This window comes from Furipterus horrens, unplaced genomic scaffold (genome assembly GCF_987537825.1).
Source record: "Furipterus horrens unplaced genomic scaffold, mFurHor1.1.pri manual_scaffold_17, whole genome shotgun sequence".
NCBI lineage: Eukaryota > Metazoa > Chordata > Mammalia > Chiroptera > Furipteridae > Furipterus > Furipterus horrens.
Genome location: NW_028327187.1, coordinates 65,099,991 through 65,115,634, shown reverse-complemented (window position 1 = coordinate 65,115,634; position 15,644 = coordinate 65,099,991). Strand labels below are relative to the sequence as shown.

The following is a 15,644-nucleotide window of genomic DNA, read 5'->3' as shown; positions in this document are numbered from 1 at the left end:
ATATATTGAAGTCATTGCTTTGCTAAAATTTCTACAAATGTATAAATGTGTCATCTTTTCACACTGGACAGAGTCAAACATTAGTAGATTAATACATTAACTTTATGTAACTAGCAACTGAAGAAGGTAGCTCTTTTTCCATTTAATTTTATTTTTGCATAAATGTTGTTCACCTGAAAATATAAGCTTTGTTTTTATTATTTAGTATATGTTACTATCCATCTATTATAAAGTTATCATTTTTCCTGAGAAGCTGAGATGAGTTTATTGATTTACCATGTTGGATAAAATAATGTAACAGTACTAATGGCTTAAAGTTTTTATAAAATTGGAATAATGTTGATGCCATGGTGCTTAAATTGTCTTTCCTCTTACATTTGTTACTTTTCAATTTGATTTCCTTGGGAATTTTATAGTTTATTTCTATAAGCAGGTTTTCTGGAATAAAATCAAAATATAATACCTAATAAGTATATTTTACTGATTTGATAATAGAGTGCCTTGTTTATGATGATATCTTTAGGCTCTTGTGAACGTCACAGATAATTTCTGTGCTACAGCAGTAATTTCTCAGTCTTATAATTAAACATTGTGATTGTGAATTTTTGATAGTTTATATTAACATTGTTTTACTATTATTGCATAATTTATAGTTCAGTTAAGCATAAGATTTTTTTTTCAGTCTGAATGAGTCTTTACAACTAAGAAATTGATAATATTCCATATTCTCGTGCCCTTGAAATTAGCACCTTTATCATTTGTCACAACATGTCCTAGCCTGTGAAAATGTGAATTTTAGAAGATTCAGAGAAAGGGAGTAGGAGAGGGAGGGGGATAAACAGAAATTACTCCTTTTCATCCCTTCTATCACATCTTTCACACTGGAGGTGCCTGTGCTGTATATTTTGTTACTTGTAAATTGAAGTTCACACACACACACAGAAATCTGGGGTGATCAGAGTAGTCTGAAGAATTTTGACCTTTAAAATAATTTCTCTCCTTAGGTCTTTTTTTCTTCTTCTTTGCTATAGTAGACCTCACATTTAAATGGTTCCTTAATGACTCCAGAAATTACTATTTATTATAAACCCTTTTTTAAATTGAATAAGTAAAATATACTTATATTAAGGTCTTCATAAAGTTAAGAAAGAAAGCAAGAAAAGATGCATGGTAAACATATCCCTTGAATTCCAGACTTACAACTTCTTCCCCAGAGAAAAACACTCTTACCAATTTCTCACATTGCCTACAGAAAAATAGTCTATGCCTCCAGAAGCATATATATATTTCTCTTTTGTATGTGTGTGTGTGTGTTTACTTCCTACTGTTTTCACTTTATGTCCTTGGATATTATTTCATAATAGCTTATGTCTACCTCCTGTGTTCTTTTTATATACTGCATAGAATTCTGTGGTCAGGCCTATTTTAATGTATGTAATCAGTTCCCTATTACTGGATATTTATATTAGGTCAAATCTTTTGCTATTTCAAGCAGTGCTTCAGTGAACATGGACCTACATATACCTTTGTGCACATGGGATCTATGTGTAGGATAAATTCTAGAAGTGAAATTTCTACATAAAATGTTGCATACATTTATAATTTTGATAGATATTATCAAATTGCCTTCCAAAGAGTTTGTGTTCATTTATAGTGCCACCTAAAATATAGATGAGTTCACACAACCTTTGCCCATTGCAGAGGTGAAAATGGTAAATCATCATGTTATAATTTTTTCTTCTTAAATTATGAGTGAAGATGAGCAGCTTTTGTTCTATTCATAGGCAGTTTTAATTTCTTTTTTTTTTTTCTGTGTACTTTTCCCTACAGTTCTTTGCACATTCTGTACTGAGCACTTGCTCTTTTACTTACTGATGAATTTGTATTGAGTCCCACAAGAATCATGGATTTCATAAAATTTCAGTGTTAGTCTGGACCTTTGAAGTGACTATTTTACCAATGGAGAAAATTAAGTTTGAAACATAGAAGTAACTAGAAAACCCATTAGGGTGTTTCTAAAAGTAGTGTGGCATAGTGTGGGGAAAGCCAGAGGAAATGGAGATTACACATATTTGCATTCCAACTGTGATACTTGTAACCTCTTGAGACTGAAGTTTCTCATCTATAAAGTGAGTAGACTAATGTTTACCTAGTAGTGTTGTGAGAATTAAATAAGGTTATATATTTAAAGCATCCAGCACTGTGCTTAGCACAGCAGGTACTCAATAAATATTAATTCCCTTTTCCCTCTCATTTACGATTGTGTGGGTGTGTGTACTTTGTTTTAGTTATTGACACTTAATACAACTGTTAATTCAGCAAGAGAATTTCATGCTCTTCAGAGCAGCACTTGGTGGGCCCAATCAGTTACAGTAGAAGCAATTCTTTAAAAAAAATAATGTATTTATTTATTTGTTTGTTTATTTTATTTTTAGAGAGAGGGGAAAGGAGAGAGGGAGAGAAACGTCACTGTGTGGTTGCCTCTCACTGGTGCCCCCAACTGGGGACCTGATATGCAACCTAGTAATGTGCCCTGACTGGGAATTGAACCAGCTACACTTGGCTTGTAGGCCGACACTCAATCCACTGAGCCACAGCAGCCAGGGCCTAGAAGCAATTCTTACTGTGACTGCTAAAATCTAATCAAACCAAAATAAAACTAAACAAAAATCATATAAAGGCTCTCATGTACTCACTGCTCAGAGTACTGCATTTCTATTCCTCTTAACTCTGATTCTCTGGATTTTCTAAGCAATGTTACTACTACTTCTTTTCTAATTTTGAATATTTCAGTACAAATCAGGTCAGGAACACCTTTCTGTACCATCACTTTTACTAATATTTATTTCTGAAGGGTTATTTAAAGGAACAATTAAGCATCATAGCATATTCTAGACAATTATAATATAGCCAAAACACATTTTAATGATACCAAACTGCCATTTATTTTAATAACACTTAATAAATATCGATTGATCTTACTGTAATAGCTGAAGTTCTTTGTCATTTGCAGGGCTTTGATTTAAGATTTGGTCAATAGGTGGAAGGATCAGTAAGAAATTAGCAGGAGGCTCTGGCTTCAGTGAACCACACTGCCCTGGCAGTCCTAGCTCTTGGGAATCCTTTCTTTCCAATTCAGCGCAATTGGCCAGTCACTCAGCTGTGTTTAGGAAGAAGCCACGCACTCCTTGTTTCTAGTACCTGTTTCCAAATCTCTTAGACCCAGTGTTCTAAAACCTCTGAAAATTTCCTCCTACTGCTGGAAGAAGTTTGGGAAGCTCGTGTCTCTTTTCCCTAAATGCATTGTAAGAAAATGTTTAACTTTGGGGTTTAAATTACAAAATATTTAATTTAGGTGTTTAAAGTTGCTTCTGGTTGCTAAATAGAAAGAAGTTTTAAAATGCGCTAGTTCTGATACCTATAATATTTTAATGTGTAAACATTTAATATGAGGAAGTACCATTAAATTGTACTTTCTATTTGAGTGACTTATTTTTAGAGTTGTAGATAAATTTATTTTTAATTTTCTATTATAAAACAAATTCTTTTTTTTTTTTTTAGAAGAGAATGGATCTCTCATTTTATTCAATTTCTTTTTGTAGAGTCCTCACTATGTGCAAGGTATTATACTAAATAAGAGGCAAAGAAAAGAATAAGGCTTTTTCCTGGACCAGGGAGCTCAGCATCTAGTGAGGGAGAAAAAGAGGTGCACTACATTTAATCAAGTTGTATTAAATGTCAACATTAATATTTTTAAAAAACTATAGCAGCACAAAATGGAAGTAGTTAATTTTGCATAGGACAAATGGAGACCTTAGAAGTGGTATTATTTGAGGTGAGCCTTGATGTTTAAGTAGATTTTCAATAGAGAAAGAAGGAAAGAAGGCATTCTAGGCAAAGAACACCATTAACAAAGTAATGGAAGGGGTGGGTGAAGTGTATACTGTGTTGAAAGCACAGCATGTTGGGTTGGGACTTAGGGGTGAAGGTTGTGAAGTGAACTTCACATTGAAGAAATAGGGTTTTGTTCTTTAAGTGTTACGAGCCCAATAATTTGATGATTAACCATTCAGCAGGTGTTTGGCAGACAGAGAAGTGATAGGTATTCACAGATAAGTGATCGAGAATTGATAGTATATAAATTTGAGTAGGCTAGGCAAGATATGGTGATGTCCTGACCAGTATGAACTCTTAATCTCTAATGTCTCTTTCAGTTCCCAAATCCTGTGCTCTTACACTTAAAATACTTAGGTTTTTCTTACAAGCCATAATGTTGCTGTATGACAAAGTATATCTCAAAATGATCTCTGCATTAGTGGAAAAATGTATCTCTACATATTAGAGACAGCTGGAAAAGATCCTATTAGAACTTTTGAATATATATCATATATAAAACTATTGTAATTTTTATTTGTGTTCTGGTTTTATTATTTAATTTGATAATATTTGCGAACATAGAAACATCAAGGCTATAATAATAATGTCATTTTCCTTAAGATTTTATAATAATTATAGGTAATATTGATCTTATATAAGAATTAAAGTTATGGTATCTAATGTTTGCTAAACTTGAAATAATAATAAAATTGTAGGTTATAACTGCTAATTCTAATTAGAATTTCTAGGGTTCTCTAGAGGCTTCAGGAAGAACAAAGATAGTGTCTGGAAGTTGTAAGCAATTTCTTGGTTTTAATGTTGCTTGGAGGAAATAGGAGAAATAAACATGAGAAGTTAATACAATTTAGTTTCTGTAATAATATATTTCTATTGCACAATTTAGCTTTAATAATAACAGAAAATTGAGGTGTTATAAATATTTTGAATACATAAAAATATCACTTTGCATTGCTTGAAATATTGGGCATAGCTTCAAAATTATGGTGGAACCGAGTTTGAAGATGTATTTATATAAAAGTACTTTTCCTCTAGAATCATATTTTAAATTGTGTTTCTTAGTCTTAGTTACAATCAACTGGCTGCTTTAGAAAATACTTTTGATTACTTAATACAGTCTTCTATATTCAGTAAAGCGATGTAAAAACAAAAAGTGGTAAAATGCAATTTACCTCTGTCTTCATAATGTAGAAAATCTTGCAATTGACTTGAAAATAATAAGATATCAGTCTCAAAGCACATACCCACTATATAAGTTGGTGCTAAAGTGTCCTGAGAGACAGGTATCCAAACAAAAAAATTGTCATCTTGAAGACACAATATGCAAGCTCTGTAGTGTAAGCTTTAATACAGGAAGAGAACAACCAAGAAGACTTAAGAACCAAGAAGGCAGCCAGCAAAAAAACCCCTACATACCTGTATATAATTTTGTCATTTTATTATATCTAAATTCTTTGGATTTCTGTATATAATCTTACTGACTATCTTCATCTACCACTTTATCAAAGCTTTTAAAATTATGAACATTTTAAGTGTTTTATCTTAAACTGACATATACATTCATTTCCAATTGTCCTGGTCTAGCATTAATCAATCACTTTCTTTCTGTAGAAGAGGAAACAAGGAATATGTGATCCAGAGATTCATGCCATTGTTTAATTATAAGAGTCACTAATGGTAGAGAGAAGTTAAAACAGTGTATCTTGAACCTTCTAAATTAGTGAGCTTCAAAATGGCTCTGTCTTTACATATTGGTGATGGTGTGGTGGTGATTGTACTGCTTATACTACTAACATCATCTTTACTAATAACATTAATAGCAATCATAATAACAATAAAAACAATAATGGTCCTTTTATTAAGCACTTGTTGTGTCCCAAGTGCTTTGGTAAGCATTTTAAATCCTTATCTCATTTAGTCCTCAAACCAGCCCTAGAGGCTATTATTGTTTTATAGGTCAAGAACTGAGGCTACAGGAGATTAAGAAGTATGTCTTTTTTTTTTTTGTTAACTATTTATTTATTTATTTATTTATTTATTTATTTTTAGAGAGAGGCGAAAGGAGAAAGAGAGGGAGAGAAACATCACTGTCTGGTTGCCTCTCACATGCCCCCAACTGGGGACCTGACGTGCAACCTAGTAATGTGCCCTGACTGAGAATCGAACCAGCGATACTTGGTTCGCAGGCTGTCACTCAAAAAGCATTATGTATTGTTTACATAGCTAGTAAGTGGCAAAGCTGAGTTTTGAACCCAGATTTGTATTAATCACTTACTTTCCTATGTTGTAACATTGACTTTTAATGGCTTCTATGCCCTCAGTAACTTGTGCATTTTGTTGCATGATTTAACTGACTCCTTTTTAATCCTATAGTTTCACATATATTATTTTATCTTATGAAATGTGTAATTCTATTATTCTTCATGCTTTAGAGCTTAAACCACAGCTAGGAAGTTGTACCTTCATGGAAAGGAATGAGGTTACTTTTTTCGAAGACTTAAGATTTTTAAAGAACTTTTTAAGTATATTTTATTGATTATGTTGTTACAGAGGACCCAATTTTTTTCCTTTGTTCCCCTCCACCCGTGCCCCCTTCCCTCCAGCAATCCCACCCTCCTTAGTTCATGTCCATGGGTCATGCATATAAGTTTTTTGGCTTCACCCTTTTCTATATTATTCTTAACTTCCACTTGTCTATTATGTACCAACCAATTATGCTACTTAATCCCTGCACCATTTCCCCATTTCTCCCCCTACCCCCTCCCAGCTGATAACCCTCCAAATGATCCCCATATCTATGATTCTGTTGCTGTTCTGGTTTGCTTTGTTGGAATTTGTTTTGGGGGATTTTTTTAGATTCAGTTGTTGATGGTTGTGAGTTTGTTGTCATTTTAGTGTTTATAGTTTTGATCGTTTTTTTCTTAAATAAGTCCCTTTAACATTTCATATAATAATGGCTTGGTAATGATGAACTTCTTTAGCTTTACCTTGTCTGGGAAGCACTTTGTCTGCCCTTCCATTCTAAATGATAGCTTTGCTGGATAGAGTAATCTTGGTTGTAAGTCCTTGCTCTTCATCACCTTGAATACTTCTTGCCAGTTCCTTCTTTTCTGCAAAATTTCTTTTGAGAAATCAGCTGATAGTCTTATAGGCACCCCTTTGTAGGTAACTCTCTGCTTTTCTCTTGCTGCTCTTAAGATTCTCTCTTTATCTTGAACCTTTGACATTTTAATTATGATGTGTCTTGGTGTGGTCCTCTTTGGGTCTAGCTTGTTTGGGACTCTCTGTGCTTCCTGGACTTGGATGTCTATTTCCTTCACTAAACTTGGGAAGTTTTCCTTCATTATTTTCTCCCGTAAGCTTTCAATTTCTTGTTCTTCCTCTTCTTCTTCTGGTACCCCTATGAGTCGGATGTTGTCGTGTTTAAAGCTGTCCTGGAGGTTCCTAAGCCTCTCTTCATTTTTCTTCAATTCTTGTTTCCTCATGCTGCACTAGTTGAATTTTATTCTTTCTTATGTTCCAAATCATTGATTTGAACCCTGGTTTCCTTCCCTTCACCCTTGGTTTTGTGTGGATTTTCCTTCATTTCATTTAGGATAGCCTTCACTTCTTCCTTTATGTGCTTGGCATACTTAAGCATATCTGCCAAGCCTGTGAGCATCTTTATCACCAGGGTTTTGAACTCTACATCTGTTAGGTTGACTATCTCCTTGTCTGTTAAGTTGGCTATCTCCTAGTCACTTATTTTTCCCACTGGAACCTTGATACATTCCCTCTTTTGGGCCATACTTCTCTGTCTCATCCTCTTGACAGGCTCCTGTGTTTGTTTTCCTCTGTGTCTTAGGTAGGGCTGTCGCTCCTGTTATATTGTAAGGGGCAGAGCCTTAGGTATTTGTCTGTACAGGTGACTCGTTTAAGCATATTGTGGTGCTGGGTGTGTGGAAGGGTCTGAGAGGGAACAACGCCACTTCCTCAGCACTCACCCCTTTTCCAGGCACTTCTCCCACTTCCGTATGGGACTGGCACCTCTAGCTGTTGCCCTGGCTATTGTTCTCAGAGTGGGTGGTCCTGTGGATATTCTAGGACCACGGGGGCCCTTCAAACAAGCGGACTCTCCTGAGCGACTGGCAGCCTCCTCCTCTACCACAACCCCCACTCATTTGCACAGTCAGAAGCAATGAGGCTCTATTTTACTGGCGCTAGGATCGTGAGCTTCGTGGTCTGGTCTGGTGCTGGGAGCACTCCCCTGGTGTCCCTTCTGACTTTTTAAAATGTGTGACTGCACTGTCTGTTGCCTGCAGATGCTGCTGCAGCCATTACTGCAACCACCACACTGCGTCCTCTCCACCCTGGCTCTGCACCTCCTACCTGTCTGGATGAGGATTTCTTCTTTATATCTTTGTTTGCTGGACTTCCATGCAGCTCGATTTTCTAAAACTTCTGATTGTCTCTAGTTTTGAGGTAGTTGTATTTGTTCTTAGTTGTGGAGGGAGAGGCAGTGTGTCTGTCTAGGCCTCCATCTTGGCCCGAAGTCTAGTCTACATTTCTTTATACCTTCAGAGACATTGAAGAGATTAATTATTGTTTTCAGCTTTCTTAGATGTATTGCTTTTCAAAATATTATTGTCGGTTTTCTTGTGGGCAGTTTATATTTTGCTTCAGCATTTATATGTTGTATAATACTTGCTTGAGAATTATGAACATTAAATACATTTAGTTCATTGGATTGTAACCTAGTTAGGACTTCATAAAGTAGTAGTATTAAGAGCATTCTTTGGTTTTTGTGAACATATGAAAGTATGGAACTTTTGGGGATATATGTTGAATGCAAAGAGAATTATAATAGTCCCCCCTCATCTATGTTTTTTTATTTCACAGTTTTAGTTACCCTTGATCAAGAATGTTGTAAAAATATTAAATGGAAAATTCTAGAAATAAACAACTCATAAGTTTTAAATTTTATGCCATTTGAGTAGCATGATGAAATCCCACACTTTGTGTTCTATTCTGTTTTGCACAGCTCTGTCCCATCCTGGACATAAACTGTCCCTTTGTCTGACTCTGGGCCATTTAGCTGCTCAGTAGCTAGCTCAGTTACCAGATCAACTGTTAGGGTATCACTGTGCTTTTGTACAAGTAGCCTTATTGCACATAATAATGTCATATTCATATAACTTTTATTACAGTGTGTTGTTGAAATTGTTCTATTTTATAATTAGTGATTGTTATTAATATTTTACTGTATCTAATTTATAAATTAAATGTTACAGCTATGTATGTGTATATATGAAAATCATAGTTTATATAGGGTTTAGTACTATTGTGGTTTCAGGCATCCACTGGTGGGTCTTGGAATGTATCCTGAACAACTAAGGGGAGGACAACTCTAAATATTTTCATAGTAGTCTTTTTCTTGTATTTCACTTTCTTTAGCTCTAGTCTATTTGTTTTCTCTTGGATCAGGAATAAGGAACAAAAGAAGTAAGACCTTTGTATGGCCAGATTTACTGGGGCTTATTGAATGATTTTTTTTTCAAAGATAATCTTAAATCCCTGTTTGAGAGAAAATGGGCTGTTGGCCTTTAGGATACATGCTATATAGGTGCAGTCTCATGCCTTAAGATTTTCCTGGGCCATACATTATAAAAAATCCTGTACCTACCATTGGATTTCTTCATATTCATAAGAATTACAATGGGCTTATGCTGTTTGGAATGTTACATTATATTAAGTTGTAAGGCTCTCTTTTTGTAGATTGTCTTAATTCCCCCATCTTCAGTTTTTGTCTCTTGCAGCAACAGTGATATTGTTGGTAAGAGTCCAACAAACACCTCAGGATTGATATGGATAGAGTTGCAATAAACCTATTAAATCACTCAAGAACTGTGCTATATTCAGTTTGGTCTGTGAACATTTTGTTGGTTGATTGCTGAGGGTACTCTACATTCCTTAGCCACTAAGCCAACAATTTTCAACCTTTTTTATATCATGGGACACAGAAACTAATTACTAAAATTCTGTGGCACACCAAAAAATATATTTTTTGCCGCTATGACCAAAAAATAGGTTTAATTTTAAGTTATTCACACTGGATGGTTATAGCTGTGTTGGTGTTGTCATTTTTTTTTTTTTATCTGACAATCTAAGGGAAAAGAAGTCAGAGCCCCTGACTATATAGTCAGGCATTGCATACTTTAAAAATTCTTGTGGCATAGTTGTTGAAAATCACTGCACTAAGCAGTTGACTACCAGGAATGTACATATAAACTGGGAAGTCAGCATTTATGTAATAGGTGAATGGACATAGAGACAGAAAATTGTGGATTCATAAAACATTTGTTACATATAACACATTGCTCTGAACTTTTTACCTGTATTAAATCACTCAGTTAATCCACATGAAAGAAAACCTATCAGCTAATGTTATTATCTCCAATTTTAAATATTAGATAACTGGGTCACAGGGAGATTAAGTGACTTGCCCAAAGGTCACAAGGGTAGTAGGTAGCAAAGCTGACTTTAGCCCAGTGCTTTAAATTACTACACAAATAGTCAGGTTTAGTTTATTTACATGGTGTCAATTATTTAGTTGGTAATCTAGGTTCCTTTTACATATTTAGGGAGTATATATAATAGAAATCACAGTCCTATTCCACTGGTATGATATATTCCAAGGCAGACAGGTCTGGGGTTCATCTGGAAACCAGCATGCATGTGATGGCAAGGAAGAGAATTAGTCTGGTTCAGTGATAAACACTGCCTGTGGGAGAATTTCCAGACTATCCACATTTCTGTCAGAGTTGCTTCTGAGTTTGAACAATATTACATGTTCTTGGCATCTGAGTGTACTTATTTTAGAATCAAATCTTGAAGGTGACATTTGCAATTTGGAAAAAACAGGAAAAGCTTATAACAGAAGTTGATGTTATTTTATCCCCTCCAACTGTATATTAGGTCTTACCAAAAAGTCTTCCCTATTGAAACTACTGTTGGGAGTGTTTCAGAATTCCCTTATAAGGAAATAGTGTAAGTTGTTTTGCAAGTTTATTTACTATTATAGTAAAAGCTGAGGGTTCTAAGCTAATTCAGCATGTCTTGCATTATATGTTTTGCTATATGTATATCTGGCTTTTTTCTCTACCATACACCCTCACTAAAAGGAGGGATTATATAGAGTTAGATTCTGTCAGTTATGTTCTTCTAGCCTCTTGAAGGCCTCCAGTTCATGTGACTCCTAGCAATGCAGTAATCTAAGCACCTAAATTACTCTTCACACCTGTAATGCAAATATTAATGCTTTCTTAGTTGTGTGGGATTTTGAGATCCAATGTCATTTCCAAATGTCTGCTAAGTGGTGACTGTGTATAGCAGTTGAAGGCACAATAGCATGCATCTTTGACTGAAAGGAATCAGTATATCAACTTATCAACATACATTTTCTATAATGTTTCAAACAGATTGCTTTTAAAAAGTTATTGAAAACATATAAAAGGTTGTGGAATGCTAAGCAGTAGAAAAAGTGATTAATGCCAGTCTTGGAAGATGCTAGTTTTCCCATTTTTATATTCCAAAAAAAGCTCCTGCTAGGGGTGTGGTACTGAAGGTTCAGGGCTTCTGTTATAGTTGTTCATTGCATAAGGGTGCCCTGCTGAGTGTAGGGGCCATTTGGCACAGACTCTATTTGACAAACTGGGTACCCACAATTCTACACCCAGCCAGAGAGACTGTCCTTCTCTAATTTGTACAGTAGTGTCATAGCTCTAGAGACAGCTGAGTCAGGCCATATAATAGGCAGCCACCACACATGCTTCTATTGGCCTTCACTTCACGTACACCCCTCCAACTATTCTCTGTAGTGCTTCCTACTCAGTACTGCTTTATTCTTTCCTCTTCTCTACTTGTCCTTTGCTAGCAGGAAGCTAATTCCACTAAGGATGCTTAATTATGTCTCTTTTTTGGGAGTAAGGCAAATGTTATCCTGGAGTGTTATATTTACTATAATTACTATGTCAATATCAATTGGCATCTGGAATATATCTTAGCATTTTCTCTTTTCTCAGCACCCCTTACTTCAAAATGCAGCATCATTAATTGCAATTTGCATACCTCCTGACCTCTGCAGGAATGATTATAACCTTATACATTAAAAAAGTCCAATTTAAATAAGTAAACTTATAAATAAAGACTGGGAATGCAGTGTTGATAATAATAATGGCTCACACGTAACATTTACTCTTTGCAGAGCATTGTTACAATTGTCTTACAGGGATAACTCATTGTATCTTCTCAATAACTCTTTGACATTGCTATTACCAGTCCCATTTTATATATGAGGAAAATGAGAAACAGATAAGTTACATAACCTACCCAAGATAACACAGATAATAAATGGAAGAATGATGATGCAAACCAAGGCATTGTGTGTCATGGCTGTTTTTTTTTTTTTTTTTACTATACTATAATTTATGAATTTGCTAATTGCCTCAATATTGTTTTCCCTTTAACATTCTATCAAACTCTACATTCAATTATCACTTTTTTTTTTCTTGCTATTCACTGGGGATAAAGTAGTGTCATATCAGTAGCTGTAAGAGGTTTTCTGTTTAATCAATGTAGTGCTTTTAGAAGTGAGTACATTTTAAAAACTCCACTTCCATAATGGATGACTGGAAGAAACAACTTATTGTATACGTGTGAGCATGTATATTACCAATAGTTTGTATTTCCTGTCTTTAAAGTAGCAGGGTGGTATAAACTTCAGTGTATCTTAAGTGCAGTTACTGTGCTTCAGGTATTAAGTGTTACTTTAGAAAGAAGTACTCCAAATTACCTAGAGCACAGCAAGGCGGTAAAGAAAATCATGGTCTATAATGTCTTTTCAAAGAGTTGCCCTCAATATCCTTTTCCCATAGGATATATGGGGGGAGGCCTCCCCAAAACCAGAATTATCTTCTGGAGGGTAGGCCCCTTATAGTACAGGGTTCCCTCAGTAGGTGAGTGTTATAGGAACCCATCTATATCAGTGTACCAGCTGGTATTGTTGTGAGAGGCTGTGTTTATCTTCAGTGAATTTTTTTTGAAGACTCAATGCATTTGCCCATTTTATAATGGGTGATTTATGAGCGCACCTGCCTATAGCATGCTGAGTATTCATCATCTTTTGACCAGAAACAGCATGACCCCCATACTCCACCCTCCCTATTCACCTCATCTCGCCCCAAATGACTTTTTTTGTTGTTTCCCTGGATGAAAACAGTGCTCAAAGGAAATTTTTTCCAATGTGGTAGAGGTGAAACAAAAAATGGCAGAAGCACTAAAAAGCATCAAAATCAATGAGTTCAAAAATTGTTTGAACAGTGGGAATAAAGTCTTGATAGGTGTATTGCATCAAATGAGAGTACTTTGAAGGTGACTGATGTTTAAACACGTAAGAACAAATACACAAGTTTTAATAAATAAATTCCATTTTTGGCATCCCCCCTGCTGGTCAAGCACATTCAGACCCACATCCTATCTAAATTTTCATAATTCCCAATATTTGCAATAGTAATTAGCAGTTCTTAGATATATGTTTCACAAGTATATGGGAATATACAGATATGCATGTTGCTAGACCACAGTTTAAGCCTGAAATGTTAAATGATAAATATAGGGAGGTTGGATTTATTTGGATCTATCAAACATGGAAGTTTATCGATGATTATTTTGATTATTTTGATTGATTAGTTGGCATTAAACCTCAGTAGAACTGTCAGAGGATAATTAGATAAATAGCAGTGATAACCAATGTCAAGAAAGCATAGTGTAGACATGTAGCCATGCAAACTGGGTTTTGATTGCTAGGCACCTTTGATCCACATGACCCAATGATTAGCATTGAAGGAAACAATTTATTTTTAAGTTGTTAAGTCTTTAACAAGTCTTTTTAAAAAAATTTATTTATTTATTTATTTATTTATTTATTTATTTTCAGAGAGAGGGGAAAGGAGAAAGAGAGGGAGACAAACATCACTGTGTGGTTGCCTCTCACTCACGCCCCCAACTGGGGACCTGACATGCAACCTAGTCATGTGCCCTGACTGGGAATCGAACCAGCAACACTTAGTTCACAGGCCAACGCTCAATCCACTGAGCCACAGCAGCCAGGGCAGAAATAGTTTTTTATTAACAGAGTTCCAATCTTGGTGAGGAGGCTGAGAGCACTCCTGCTCTGAGCCCTTTTCTCCCATGAGACCAAGCACTTTCCTTGCTCCCCAAAAGACTGCAAGCCAAAACCATACCCAGAAGTTCCCCATTTCCTTATCTGTCCTTAAGCCGGCCATGCAAACAAATCTCCACCCTCTCTGGAATGTGCACTTGTGGGTTTCAGAGTCACCATCTTCTTGCAGCAGCTGTCTTCTTCAGGGTCTGGGGTATGCTGCTCTCGGTCTTCATGTAGCAGTCCAGGACCCATGTGCTGTGCCGCACTGGATCATAGTGTCTCAGATGCCACAGCTTAGGGGCCCACATGTCCCAGTGTGGGGCCCTGCCTCCAGGAGTAGCCTCCCTTCCATGCAGAGTCTAAGCCCCTGGTGGGCCCGGCATCTCCTGGTCCCAAAAGTGCTCCTGTCCATGCAGGGATTAGCACCAGAGGCCAAGAAGGTCCCAATGACAAAAGCCCAGAGAGAGCTTACACCACGCTCCAAAACAAGAGAGTGACTTCTCTGTACCAAGTGTGCGTGAGCAAGAGGGGGGGGGTGCACACAAGAGAGCTTTCCTTTACTTTAGAAAGCCCTTCTAAACTGCAACATGTGCAAGAGGCCAGTGGGAGTATCCAGCTTTTCCTACAGTGTTCAGTGTCCACCATTTTTATCAGCTCCTCAGTGCCTTTGACCTTAATTCAGCTGCCATCTATAGTCTGGGCAAAAGTTTCCCAGCCATGTGTAGGTGCACATGCACCTGTCCATCCTGGGTGGGGGCATGTGGCCCTCACGACTCATGCAGGTGCTGTATTATGAGCTCCCCATCCTCCAGGAGTCACTGTCTGCAGGTGCGCCTTCTCACAGTCAGGCTTACAATTTTCTCAGGCAGCAGCAGCCTCCTTCTGAAGCTCCTCCCTTTAGGAAGGCAAGAGCTCGTAATCTTCCTTTGTTATGCAATGTGCCCCAAATGCTGTGCCTTAACCTCCCTGGGTATCCTTCACCATCCCCTCTTTTTGCAGGATTTGGGGGTGGGGTTCCCCTGTTTTCAGGGGACCTCTGTTCTGACCTACCCAGTTACAGAGATCTATACTTTCTCTTTTTACCAGAAGCCATATTATCTGCCATATATATTCCTTTTGATGCTTTGGTACTTGCTCCTAATTGAAAGTATTTTGGGTAGGAGATCTAAAGAACTTCCCTGACAAAACTCATGTAATGAGTAACATTGTATAACAGTAAGCATATTATATTTCAGACCACCACATTTATTTCTCTTTTAGGCCATACATATGGTACAGAATCACTTGCCCATCCTCTCCCTGCCAGGCCCCCAAATGGTAATAGTTATCTCATTCATTTTATTTAAGGTTTTATTAGTGTTTTTGTGTTATCAGACAATCTCACTTTGCTTTTCATTTTTTACATCCATAGTTATCCATGTGTGATGGTCACAGCTGATGGCAGCTCTGGGAATGGTATTGGGTAGTGAGATGACCAATGCATACAAGTACAATTAATGAGGGAGACTTATGTGGAAGGTAGTAAAAGGGCAGGACACTGGGACTGTCT

At 36.5% G+C, this 15,644-nt stretch overlaps 1 protein-coding gene across 2 annotated transcripts in view; it reads left to right on the top strand.

The window, feature by feature from the left end:
* DIAPH2 (diaphanous related formin 2) overlaps positions 1 to 15,644 on the top strand; it is a 1,048,823-nt gene that overhangs the window by 315,931 nt on the left and 717,248 nt on the right. The window lies entirely within an intron of this gene.